Here is a 12,673-nt window from a genome sequence, read left to right on the forward strand (position 1 = left end):
TAGATTCAGGTAGCTCTTTCGATGTTCTAAAAGCAATAGAGAAGAAGAAGCGGAACTTGTATGAATTTGTCTTAGCTTGTGCTAGCTCGTCTTACTTAGGACTTTGTTTTTCTTATTAGCTTTGAAAATATATAAATATACATAAAGATAATTCACCAGAATAGCACTTTGAAATATATGTCGTACTTAAAAACTCGTTAAAAAGTTCTTATATACTGAGTCAGAGCAAAAGACAGACCAAATATTTACCGAATAAAAGTCAGTGGCGTTGTCAGTCACTTCCTGTGAAAAACAAAAGAACAAGAGAGCCAATTGAAAGGCCTATAGTAGGCGAAATTTAAAAAAACAAATTTGAGCAGTGAAAATGTTAGGTTTTTTTTTTTTCCAAACTTGCGTCAACTCTGTCTGTCTGCGCATTTATTTGTTGTTGGTGTTAAGTCATGAATAATTCATGTAATTCATGAATGAATCAAACAATTAACAAATTAGTTAATTAATACATTCTATTTAATTAGATACATTTTATAGTAAAATTAGATTAATGTTGTAGTATTTAGATATAGACAGTAATTGTGTGGTTCTTTCTTTTATGTAAGCTTTTTTTTTTTAATATTTGGAAATTTAATATATTTTTGTTTTTTTTTATGTATTTACTTACATAAACCGGACACTCACCCATTTACTGTACACTAGATTATAAAAAGCTTGAGAGTTGGTATTGTCAGCAAGTAAACAATACACTAAATTGACTAATGGTTAATATATTCAATCGATATTTACTTTAAAAATACAGCCTAGGTACTTGATCATTGAAACTTTGTTACACTTTATTTCCCTGCCCACCAAGCCTAATGTATCCGCAGAAGATCGTTTGAGTTGTTACTGTGCTCTGTAGAAAAGTCTTCGAGGTCCATGAGGTTCTCATTATAGTATATACTTGCCTTGGATAATTTTAACAATAGTCAGATGTCTATTGTGGGGTAACATCAATTTTGATTTTGTTTCGGATTTCTGTATTTGTGATGCAATTTTTATTTGTATGGGACAAAGAAAATGAAATAGTTCCACACATAGACATAAATAAATATAGACTGGAAAAAGGAAATAACTTCATGTAACTTGAAAACATGTATATCTATTGTTGTCGGATTTCCGAATTCTGAAAAGTCGCATGATCTTCAGTCTTAGAGATTAAACAAAACTACACTGCTCATAAATGCTGTATAATAAAGTACACACATTTGCCAGTCACAAATTTTCGTTTCACAAAACTCTTTTATCGGCCAGTCTATATTTATGTCTATGATTCCACACAAATTCTTACATTCAAAGTATTTAACATTTTTGGTCACGTGTTTTCTTTTAACATTAATTTTGTTGTCCGCGTTTCGAGTCTCATTCTGTTAGGAATACTTTTCTTACTATCAGGGCCAAACTTTGATGATTGGAGGCCCTAGTTTGCTTATGCCTAAGGCCGGCCCTAATACCAGCTAAGACTTATATGAGATTTAAGAAAAAGGTTTCGTTGGAGGATGTACTCATATAATAATATCTCGACACCTGCTAGGACGCTGCGTTCTATTCAGCTATTTGTCTCTAATGTCACTCTCAAATGAAGCAGAAATAAGCTTATGTATTAACAAGTTGTCCAGCGCAATATGGGACAGCTTCTTTATTAACAAGTTGTCCAGCGCAATATGGGACAGCTTCTTTATTAACAAGTTGTCCAGCGCAATATGGGACAGCTTCTTTATTAACAAGTTGTCCAGCGCAATATGGGACAGCTTCTTTATTAACAAGTTGTCCAGCGCAATATGGGATAGCTTCTTTATTAACAAGTTGTCCAACACAATATGGGACAGAAAGTTGAACAACGCAATATGGAACAGAATCGGTGTCAACGATTTAACCAATTTGTGGCGAATAATGAACTCTCTAAGACGCTTGTTATCAAAATAGTTTGTGACACTCTAAGAACAAAAAAATATGATTTGAATACGGGCCAAAAAAAAACATTTCCTTGTACACTATACGAGTATCATCAGTTCTATAGAATGTTTAGGCAGAGTAGGACATTGACAACTTTTTCTACTAATCTATAACTAAATACTAAAATAATTTCACAATATGACTGGGGTTTTTTTCGTTTGTGGTCACAACTTGATAAACAAGTTAATCGAGGTCTAAAGAAAACTGTCGACTTACCCATTGAGTTTCATTGTTGGCGACAACTTCCTGGGAACAGAGAGAGAACGTAAGTGTTAGTTTACACACTTTAACTCTTTCTCTCCTAATTGACGATGCCGTCGTTGATTTGACCTCATTAAATTAAATTAATGTTTCATTCTATAAACTTTATTTTGTGTTATGTAGAAAGAGCATGCGTTCCCCTTTAATTCTATACCAAATAAAACATTTTCTGATGACCAATGACAAAGCTATTGAGGCCTTATCATAACAGGGGAGTGAAATAGTAATGTGCAAAATGAAGAATTTGTCGAAACGTGGAAGAATAGTTACGGAGAGAAAGAGTTAAAAAACAAAAATACATTATGTAGAGCTTTTATAATTCCTTAATTCATTTGTGTTCACATTCGATCTAAATAACAAAATTATTAGGCTGACAATTTATCACCAAATGTATGTTAAAAAGTCAATTTACTTAGTACATGAGAGAAATTCTTTTCAATAGGATATGAAACATGATATCATTTCGTACCCCTCAGAACATGACATAGTCTCATTTACTTTGTCATATAGATTTATAAATTTTACATTGTTATGCAACCTCATTAAATTTTTTTTTTTTGCGCCGAATTCCTAATGGTGCCATAACAATGTAGAATAATGCCCAGATTTTAAGGTCTAAAGAAAACTGTCAACCTACCCATTGGGTTTCATTGTTGGCTACAACTTCCTGGGAACAGAGAGAGAATGTTAATGTTAGTTTACACACTTTAAACAAAAAATACATTATGTAGAACTTTTTATGATTCCTTAATTCATTTGTATTGAAGCCATTATAAATGGTTATATCGGCATACAGCGGTCATGGACTTTTGATTTAATTAACAAAAATGATTAGGTTAACGATTTTTTTCACCAACCGTATGTTGAAAAATCAAATTACTTAGTACATGAGAGAAATTCTCTTCAATAGTATCCATATACGATATCATTTCGTACCCCTCAGAACAAGGGATAGTCTCATTCACTTTGTCATATAGATTTGTAAAGTTTACATTGTTATGATAAAATAATGATAATAATGTTATGATAATAAGGCTTTTCCAAAGATTAGTGAGGAGTAGCTGCGCAGCCCCAGCTGTGACCTACATATTTTGCGCCGAGTTCCTAATCGTGCCATAACAAGATAGAATAATGCCCAGATTCTTTCCCGAGGCGCGGAACTCTATGGCCTTTTGAATGTTCTGACCACAAATAAAAATAGATAAATGGGGCATCGGTTCTATAGGAATCGAAGATTTATGATGATGATGTGTCTTGCGAGACATCTTGCTTAAAAACAATAAATAGTTTGGCGCCAATTATTCACAGCTTTGCTATCAATATTTTAATTAACACAATATGGAACAGCTTCTGTATGTTAGTGATGACCTGATTTGAGCCATGCTAAAGAAGCAGCCTTGTCAATGTTGTCCCCATCTTATAAAGCCGGGACATTTCCATTGAGTGTTTTTTTTTTCTTATTATTTGCGAATCTCATGCCCTACGTCATCCAAACAGACATGAACATCAGTATTGAGTAGGTTCAGAGTCGTATTTGTGTAGGAAGGAAACTAGTTCATTGCTGGAGGCTTGCAGTTTTGATCGTATTTTTAAAACAATTTGAAAATGTTCTGCAGCCCACGTCCTTCATAGGCAGGTAGAACCTTAATTGTGGAGGACTTGGTGTGAGTATTATTATTTTTGTTATTGGTATTGTCATTAAAGGATGCATATTTATACAAGAACTACAAAGAAATTCGAACTTTTTTTTACAAAAGTAATCTCGTACTTACTGGACTTGGTCTCGCCTTAACAAGTACAACATTATAAGATACGGCAAATATGCACAGAATCACAAGTATTTGATTCATGATTTAGTTTTTCCAATGTCAACCTGACAAGATAAATACAACAAACACCGATATAAATATAAATAATAATAAGGCTTGTCTTCAAGTCAAAAGATAAATAAATATTTTGCCATACCAACCAGACATAATATATACTTTCCCCAACTAACGCCAGGTACCTATTAGAGTTAGGTGGACTCAGGGGCGACCTAAAAATCACGAAATTAGAAATCTAATTCTTCACCAAAATTCGAACCCAGGACCCAAGAGTCGGAAGCCAAGCGCTTAACCACTCGTCCATCGCGCACCAGTTACTATGTCACAATAATCAATTCTTAAGAGAAATCCAAAACAGGCAAGAAAAACAGATTATACTCAGTGATGCCCAACCTAATTCAATCTGCGGGCCAATTTAATTATCGACACTCGTGTCGCGGGCCACAAGACAGTATAGGTAAAAAAACGAAAAGAAATTAACCTAAAACAATCTTACTACAAACCTGTGGATTTAGTACTTACAATTTATTGAACTTAATTAATTAATGGTACATCTGAAAGAAAACGTTTTTTTTTACCCGTCAGAAAATGGCTTCATTTCTGTACCTAAAATGTGAGCAAAATTATAGCGAGATAGCTAACGACTCATTTTCTTGTCTCTCTTTGGTAAATATTCCCAACAATTCTCCAATTTCTAGGCGTAGTTTAAAAATCTTTCTTATTCGCGCATCAAGCTAAGAATGCCATAATATTTGTTTTATAATGCCGTTTATATGTTATTTTAGAAACAAATAAAGCCACACTATCTTCTTTACAAATCAGATATGTTGGCTTATTATCATGCTCCAAAAAAAAATAAATAAAATAAATAAAGATCCGTTTACTTTTTCTGGTAGATTCTAAATTTCACTTGCAGTTTCTTCGACTCTGCCATTTCATTGACGTACAAAGGTTAAAGGTCGTGGTGTCAAACAATCAGATGGCCTTAAATAACATTTTTCCACATTTTTGGGGTGGAAAATGGAAGGGGGAGATTTTCTACTCTTTGTGCCGACGTGTCGCGGGCCGGATCTGGCATCAGTGGTTTATACGATAGCTGCCAAATCTGAGCATACAAACTACAGACACAATGTTACCTTTAACTTTACAGAGATACAACCTTTACATAAATGGATACTAGCAATACGTTTTCAACTAAGTCGATACTATATAAGCTAAATGTATCCCTTGATATATGGATAATACTATGTGTAAATACCTGATCTGCTAGCCTGCAGTCTTTGATGATACAGCATTCACTAGGCTCTAAATGGTGTTGCATTTTATATACGTTGCACTTAATGATTATTCAGAATACGCTACTTACTATTCATTGATAGTTTTTAACCCTCCATGTAATTATCAAAACAGAGGTCTATCATAGGAACTATAATATCTGTGTAAGTGTAAGCATAAATTCATTGGCGCGTGAATAATGTTCTCGAATATGAAGAAAAGGGAAATTAGATTGGGATTTTCCTGCGACATTTCGTACAGCTGGAGGTAATGAAAATTAATTGATAAGATAATGCTAGGACTAATTTGTACAAATACTCCTTCTTCCCTAGTGCTATTAGAGCATGGAATGGGTTGCCTGAGCCAGCCAGGAAAACCAGTGACTTGGCAAAATTAGGGTCATCGGTTGATAAGCATGACTAAATGCATGACATGTAGGACGTGATCATTTTCTTTTTTGAAGTAACGTCTGTATTATATAAGATAAGATAAGATAATGCACTGTAACCCAGATAAGAAAATAAGATAAAATAAATATTTTAACCCAGATATCTTCCTATCTGGCAACTGCAAAAATTCAAGATGAAATACAATCCAACGAATTAAGAAGAAGTAAATTACAAAAAAATAAAACTGGAAGGCTGGTATTTTGCTTTTTGGGGCTGATATTGTTCATGTTATACATAAGTACTGAAAACTGTTAACTTGTGAACAGAAACATTATTTTGGGCGACTTAGTAATAAAGATCCAAAACTTTGTATATTAGATCGGGGGTACACTTAAATTTGTTATTTAAAAGTTGTATTGAATAGTGTAGTTTTGAACAAAGACCCCAGTTGTGTATCGGCCGTGAATAACCTGCGCGCCTTTAATATATATATCTACTTACCTTTGTCTTTAGCTTTGGATGAAATCTCTATCAATGACATTTTTTTGTTGTTGTTGTCTTCCTTTTCTCTGTCTGTCTCTTCTTTTTCCTGGTACTGTTCCCTAAAGGAAGGTCTTTGCGAGACCTGAGGACTTTGGGATATGAACTTTTAGTTTGTGTTTTGTTTTTGTTTTTTGCAGTAGTTAGCAGGACATCGTAGCGTCCGGTACATGCAGTAATCTTGTCTCTAATCTTTTCACCTGTGATGTGGTCCTGCTTGTCATACCTTGGATCTTAATGTAGCATTTCAATTCTACCACCAAAATCCACTTCTCTAGTTCTGCTGTCAGCGTCCAGGATTCGCAAACATACAAGAATATGGTCAACTGTAAGGACATACGTTTGATAGAGCAGAAATAAAAACCAATGAATGGTCATTCACAAAACAAAGTCTCATACACACACACACACACACATACCGCTCGAAAACGTAAGGTAACTTTGCAGTAATAATACATTATCTTCGATTTCAAAGATTAAGGACGAGAGCAGTGTGACAGGCAGACCAAGGGGTGAGCTATAAGGGGTGGCCACGATTGCTAAAATAAGTTATCGGTCGAGGGACTATACAAGTTACGGTCTCTCGGCGTCCAGGCCTGTCTTCGGAAATGGATTTTCTTTTGTTGTAAAAGGTACCTCGTGCGACATTTTGTGACAAATCTCAAGCTGTTTCTTTCAGAGGTCATGTCCTAATAAGTTGCTGTTGGTTTTTTTTTTTTTGTCAATGCGGGCAAAATGTCGCATAAGTTGAACTTCGTAATGATCCGTGGGGACATTTATGTCAAGATGACATCTTGCAATCTCCCTTTAACACAAAATGTTGATCTACACATAAGTATTATGTCCAGTGGCTTATCCAGGGCATTCGATCGAGATATAGTAGGTCTCAAAACTGAACTGCGACGTCTCAGCGGAGACCAATAGCTCGTTGCCACGTTCCACGGACCTGTCTCTGCTGTCCCACAGACCTGTCTCTACTGTCCCACAGACCTGTCTCTGCTGTCCCACAGACCTGTCTCTGCTGTCCCACAGACCTATCTTTACTGTCCCACAGACCTGTCTCTGCTGTCCCACAGACCTGTCTTTGCTGTCCCACAGACCTGTCTCTGCTGTCCCACAGACCTGTCTTTGCTGTCTCACAGACCTGTCTTTAATGTCCCACAGACCTGTCTCTGCTGTCCCACAGACCTGTCTCTGCTGTCCCACAGACATTTCTTAGCTGTCCCACAGACCTGTCTTTGCTGTCCCACAGACCTATCTTTACTGTCCCACAGACATTTCTTAGCTGTCCCACAGACCTGTCTCTGCTGTCCCACTGACCTGTCTCTGCTGTCCCACAGACCTGTCTTTACTGTCCCACAGACCTGTCTTTACTGTCCCACAGACCTGTCTTTACTGTCCCACAGACCTGTCTCTGCTGTCCCACAGACCTGTCTTTAATGTCCCACAGACCTTTCTTTGCTGTCCCAAAGACCTGTCTCTGCTGTCTCACAGACCTGTCTCCGCTGTCCCACAGACCTGTCTTTGCTGTATCACAGACCTGTCTCTGCTGTCTCACAGACCTGTCTCTGCTGTCCCACAGTTTGCGACGTTGCAGGTCAGTGTTCAGACTTTCTACGACGATTGGTCTCGGTTCGATGCCTTGGGCGGCAGCTACTCAGAAAAAATCGAAATAAAATACTCATCGTTGTTTTTTGTCCTCTAAACAGTAGGTACTGTAGACTTTAGGGTTTCTCAAACTTTTAGTTGTGAAAATCCCAAAAAAAAGGGTTTAATCACTGAGTGGTTAAGTTTGATGCCTGTCACCACTTGATGCCCCGTGCAGCCCGCACCATCCGCTCATCGTTAGGTACACCTCTGTCAGTGGCATAGCAAGGAATTGGCCATCATTTGGGGGCCCGGGGGAGGGGGGGCTTGAACTCTTTGGGGGCCCCTGCATTTTGCGTAATATTTAATATTTTTTTGTAAAAAAAATACTTATTTGGAAGCTTCCCTCAAGTGGGGGCCAGGGGTGATTTTTAAATTCTCCCCCTCCTTCAGAACCCTAGCTACGCCACTGGTCGAGTGGGAAAAACGCCGTTTAAATATGTCTTGTTCCTTCAAAGTTGCAGAAAATCTACTGTTCAAGTTCTTTAGCGTGAGAACGGTCTACAGGCAGAGGGAGAAGCTTCTATGGACAACTGCACTCTGGATTACAAGAGCTAAGTTTATTAACAACAGGGCACTCATTTTTATACCATCAGCAGTCAGTAAGATGATTTGATTATTACATTTCACTCATAGATAGATTAAGATTTCTAGTTATTTCTCAAGCATTGTTACCCCTTGAGAATGGTTCTTTTATGACATTAAATATTGTCAGCGTTCAAACTAAAAAAAAAAAAAGATAATCTACATCTTTTCCCAAGCCTCCCGCAAGCAGACGGGGAATAGCAGCTATTAAATCGGGACCATTGAAACAATCAAACGACAGTACAGTGTGCATACAGATAGCAGCTAGTTGACCAGAAAAACACAGTTAACTAATACTTATATTTGCTGTGAACATTTCTTGTACATTTCATAAATTTATTTGACTTAATGATACTGAAAATACACAAAATATTATCTTTCTTTGTTAACATATTCAAACATTATCTTCCTTATATTTATGTTTTTGAGATCTGAGTGTGACAGACGGACATTTTGCAGAAACACCTAATAGCCGCTTTTCCCTTTACGGGGGCCGTTAAAAAGGGAACGACTTGAATCCTAACTTGTGCGCAAAAGGCTTCTCAGACTTCTCAAGCCAACCTAATCTCTCTGCTAGAGAAGAGTCTATGAACGTGGAAGATTGTAAAGTTATCTATTGTATCTATTTCATAGTTGTGTTTACTAAGCCTAGGAAGGTCGCCTAATATAAAGGGGACTAACTCAGTTTATACTACCACTTCAGTCTTTTAAAGCTTCGTACCCTTGTTTGAGAAATAATTGTACGAAATTTCAGCTTGATCCGAGATTGGGTGTCTGAGAAATAACGTGAACACACGTTTTATCTAGACAGATAAACAGAGAGTGAGTTGATATTAGCTTTGTAAAAAATACACGTGTTTGGATTATAAGGGGCCTCATATCTAAAATAGCACAGGGCTTTATCAAATCTAAGTCTGGCTCTGATCCTATTACTTGTAGGATTTAATTCTTGGGCGGAATTTTGACACATACTGCTCTTCTCCTATATTAGTCAGTATTATGTATAGTATGTACTCTTACAAATAGATTGTTACTGAATGATACTTTGTTAAGTGTTACAAACTTTGTCTTTGAATTCAGGTGAAAGGTAGAGCATTTTTTCCCGTATTGACATTTTGAAATTTGACTCGTCTGCCATGAATTTTTTGGGGAAAAAAAGGAAATTCTTATTAAGATTTTCTAGCTTAGTATTTTTTCTGTCTGGAGGAATAATATATTCTTCATTGATTTGGGTAAAAATTATTTTTGTATCTACATTTATGTTTTTATATGTATCTTCTCCAGGCATCTTTCCAACGAAGGTATTTGTTTATAGTGTTGGTTTTAATTTAAAAGGAAGGTTTCTTTTTTAAACCTTAGGGCATATGGGGCAGATGATGTAAATGTCATTTGTTTCTGTGGCCAAAGCTTAACGAAGATTACATGTGGCCAGCACAACGACCAACCGCATTTACTTTTCCCCAGCTAATGGTACCCATTACAAGTAGGTGGACTCAGAGGCTCCCTAAAAAAATAAAATCCCGAGGTTAAAAATCCCAGTCTATTCAAGGATTCAAATCCGGGACCCACGGTTCGGAAGCCAAGCGCTTTACCACTCAGCCACCGCGCTTCAATGAACTTAACATAAAACATTGACTTCGAGTCCTAAAGTAAAAATAACACTTTCAAAGTTAATGGCCACATTAAAGAAATACAATGATTAATTTTAAAAAATAATAATGGTAAAGTATTCGATTCCGAAGATTAAAGATTTATTAGGTTGTACATAAAAACACAAAGTGAAAACATTGTCTTCTTAATTTATTTCCTCCTGTTTATAAATACATTGCTGACTAGATTGGTGACTACATTGGTGACTCATAGTAAGCTGTTGGTGTCACTGATACTTCCAGAACGCGTACCTTTTCAAGCATTTCTTTTCTTCTGAAAAATATAAGTGTTGAATATAAACATATCATTTCAAAGTGTATCATGTTAGCTAAGTCTCAATGTATTAACTAAAAAGTAAATTTCTCTTTCAGACTAAAATCTGTTACCCATTACAACTGGCTGGACTCAGAGGTGCCCTAAATATCCCGAAATTCAAAATCACACGTAAATGTCATTTGTTTACGTGGCCCACGGTTAACGAAGATGTAGTGTAAACAGCACAACGACCAGCGACATTTACGTTTCCCCAGCTAATGATACTCAATTAAACTGGGTGGACTCAGAGGCGCCCTAAAAATCAAAATTCCGAAATTAAAAATCCCAGTCTTCACCAGGATTTGAATTCGGGACCTCTCGGTTTGGAAGCCCAGTGTTACCTCCCAGGTACCGCGCCTCCTTATTCAATTTTCGATAATTTTTTTTTTTTGCAGTTAGTAGCCCGTGACAAGTTTGTCTGAAACATATGTTACCTATAGGCCGAAAGGATATAAAATCACTATTAATAGGCCTATATGAAACCTCTTCGTTGAAACTCTTTCGTAAGGACTCTGTGATAAAGACTCTCCTATAGGGAATCTCTGATAAGGACTCTCTGATAGAGATACTCTGATAGGGACTCTCTGGTAAGGACTCTATGGTAAGGACTCTCTGGTAAGGACTATCTGATAGAGACACTCTGATAGGGGGTCTCTGCTCAACAATTTAGCTAGTTCTAAAACTATACCGACGTAACACAATGTTGACTTTGGAAGAAGAATTATATTTGCAGACTAGCTGTGTCATGTCCGTATCGCTCCTGCAAGGAAATACACCCAGATGAGTCACTGGTTTTAGTTTCTTCTTGAGTCGGGACAGAATCTGGTGTGGCTAATCAATCCGTTTCTATTGAGGAAATGTTTGGTCATGTAAGTGCATCTGTTCTAGGTCCATCTGATGGGGCAACTTTCTCATTCTCTTGTCTATGGGCACATTTTTGTTTCCTTTACGCTCAAGGTAGGCTTGTACCTGCACTCGCAATGTGTCCCCCTGTTGTCTGCTCTTGAAGACACGACCCCTCCAGGAGATACGCTTTAAGCGTCACAGGCAGCGCAAGTGAAAACTATTTATGTATTTCTTATGTTTACATCCAATATATTCCATATATTTTATGGCCACTTTGATACTTGTGGAATTTCGTCGAGATTTGACCATATGTAGTCTTCAAGTGTTTCCTTCTTTTTAAGTTACATAGTTTCTCTGTACACTTACATACATGTATTATAGAACATCTAGTCTCCCTGTACACTTACATACATGTATTATAGAACATCTAGTCTCTATGTACACTTACATACATGTATTATAGAACATCTGGTCTCTCTGTAAACTTACATACATGTATTATAGAACATCTAGTCTCCCTGTACACTTACATACATGTATTATAGAACATCTAGTCTCCCTGTACACTTACATACATGTATTATAGAACATCTAGTCTCCCTGTACACTTACATACATGTATTATAGAACATCTAGTCTCTCTGTACACTTACATACATGTATTATAGAACATCTAGTCTCCCTGTACACTTACATACATGTATTATAGAACATCTAGTCTCCCTGTACACTTGCATACATGTATTATAGAACATCTAGTCTCTCTGTAGACTTACATACATGTATTATAGAACATCCAGGTAGAAAATATTCTAAACACAATATTATTTATGTTTATTGTAATACCAGAGACGCCAACATGATTCTACAGTTTCCATAAGTGGTGCATTGATCTATAGTGCATATAAAATATTTACATTCTCTTTACACAATTGTTTCATAAATCAGGCAGCCAGTTATCTCCCATTCCTACAGAACCCAAATGTTCCTATCTTTACATCGCTAATTTCGTTTACCATCTCAGAAGACCTTTATTACTACCTGAATTTAAATATTATGTATATATATATATATATATTTAATTGTAAATACTTACAGATACGACTAAGAATATTCTCTTCATTTCTTGTACTAGATATTTCTTAGAAAAAAAAAAAAAAAAAAAACATTGTCATACTTCTACAAACTCTAAAACAGAATAATGCAATGCATTTGAATTATATTTTTTTTTCTCAAATCAGACTTTGCAATCTATTGGGCAGATGATGTTTAGGTCAGTCATCTGTTTCTTTGCCCAACGGTTAACTAGCAGTGTGTTATGTGGCCAACATAACAACCAACCGCCCTTAC

The 12,673-nt window shown here is 36.4% G+C and overlaps 2 long non-coding RNA genes across 2 annotated transcripts; both read right to left on the reverse strand.

Moving 5' to 3' along the window:
- Positions 1–243: 243 nt before the first annotated feature.
- Positions 244–5,367, reverse strand: LOC106062827 (uncharacterized). The gene is made up of 5 exons (XR_008774888.1): positions 5,335–5,367; positions 4,023–4,123; positions 2,888–2,917; positions 2,206–2,235; positions 244–282 (listed from the first exon to the last, which is right to left on the reverse strand). It is a non-coding gene; the product is annotated as an uncharacterized LOC106062827 (long non-coding RNA).
- A 4,861-nt stretch (positions 5,368–10,228) lies between these two features.
- On the reverse strand, positions 10,229–12,662 carry LOC106076073 (uncharacterized). The gene is made up of 2 exons (XR_001219281.2): positions 12,420–12,662; positions 10,229–10,435 (listed from the first exon to the last, which is right to left on the reverse strand). It is a non-coding gene; the product is annotated as an uncharacterized LOC106076073 (long non-coding RNA).
- Between the last annotated feature and the right edge of the window lie 11 nt (positions 12,663–12,673).

This window comes from Biomphalaria glabrata, chromosome 14 (assembly GCF_947242115.1).
Source record: "Biomphalaria glabrata chromosome 14, xgBioGlab47.1, whole genome shotgun sequence".
Lineage (NCBI taxonomy): Eukaryota > Metazoa > Mollusca > Gastropoda > Planorbidae > Biomphalaria > Biomphalaria glabrata.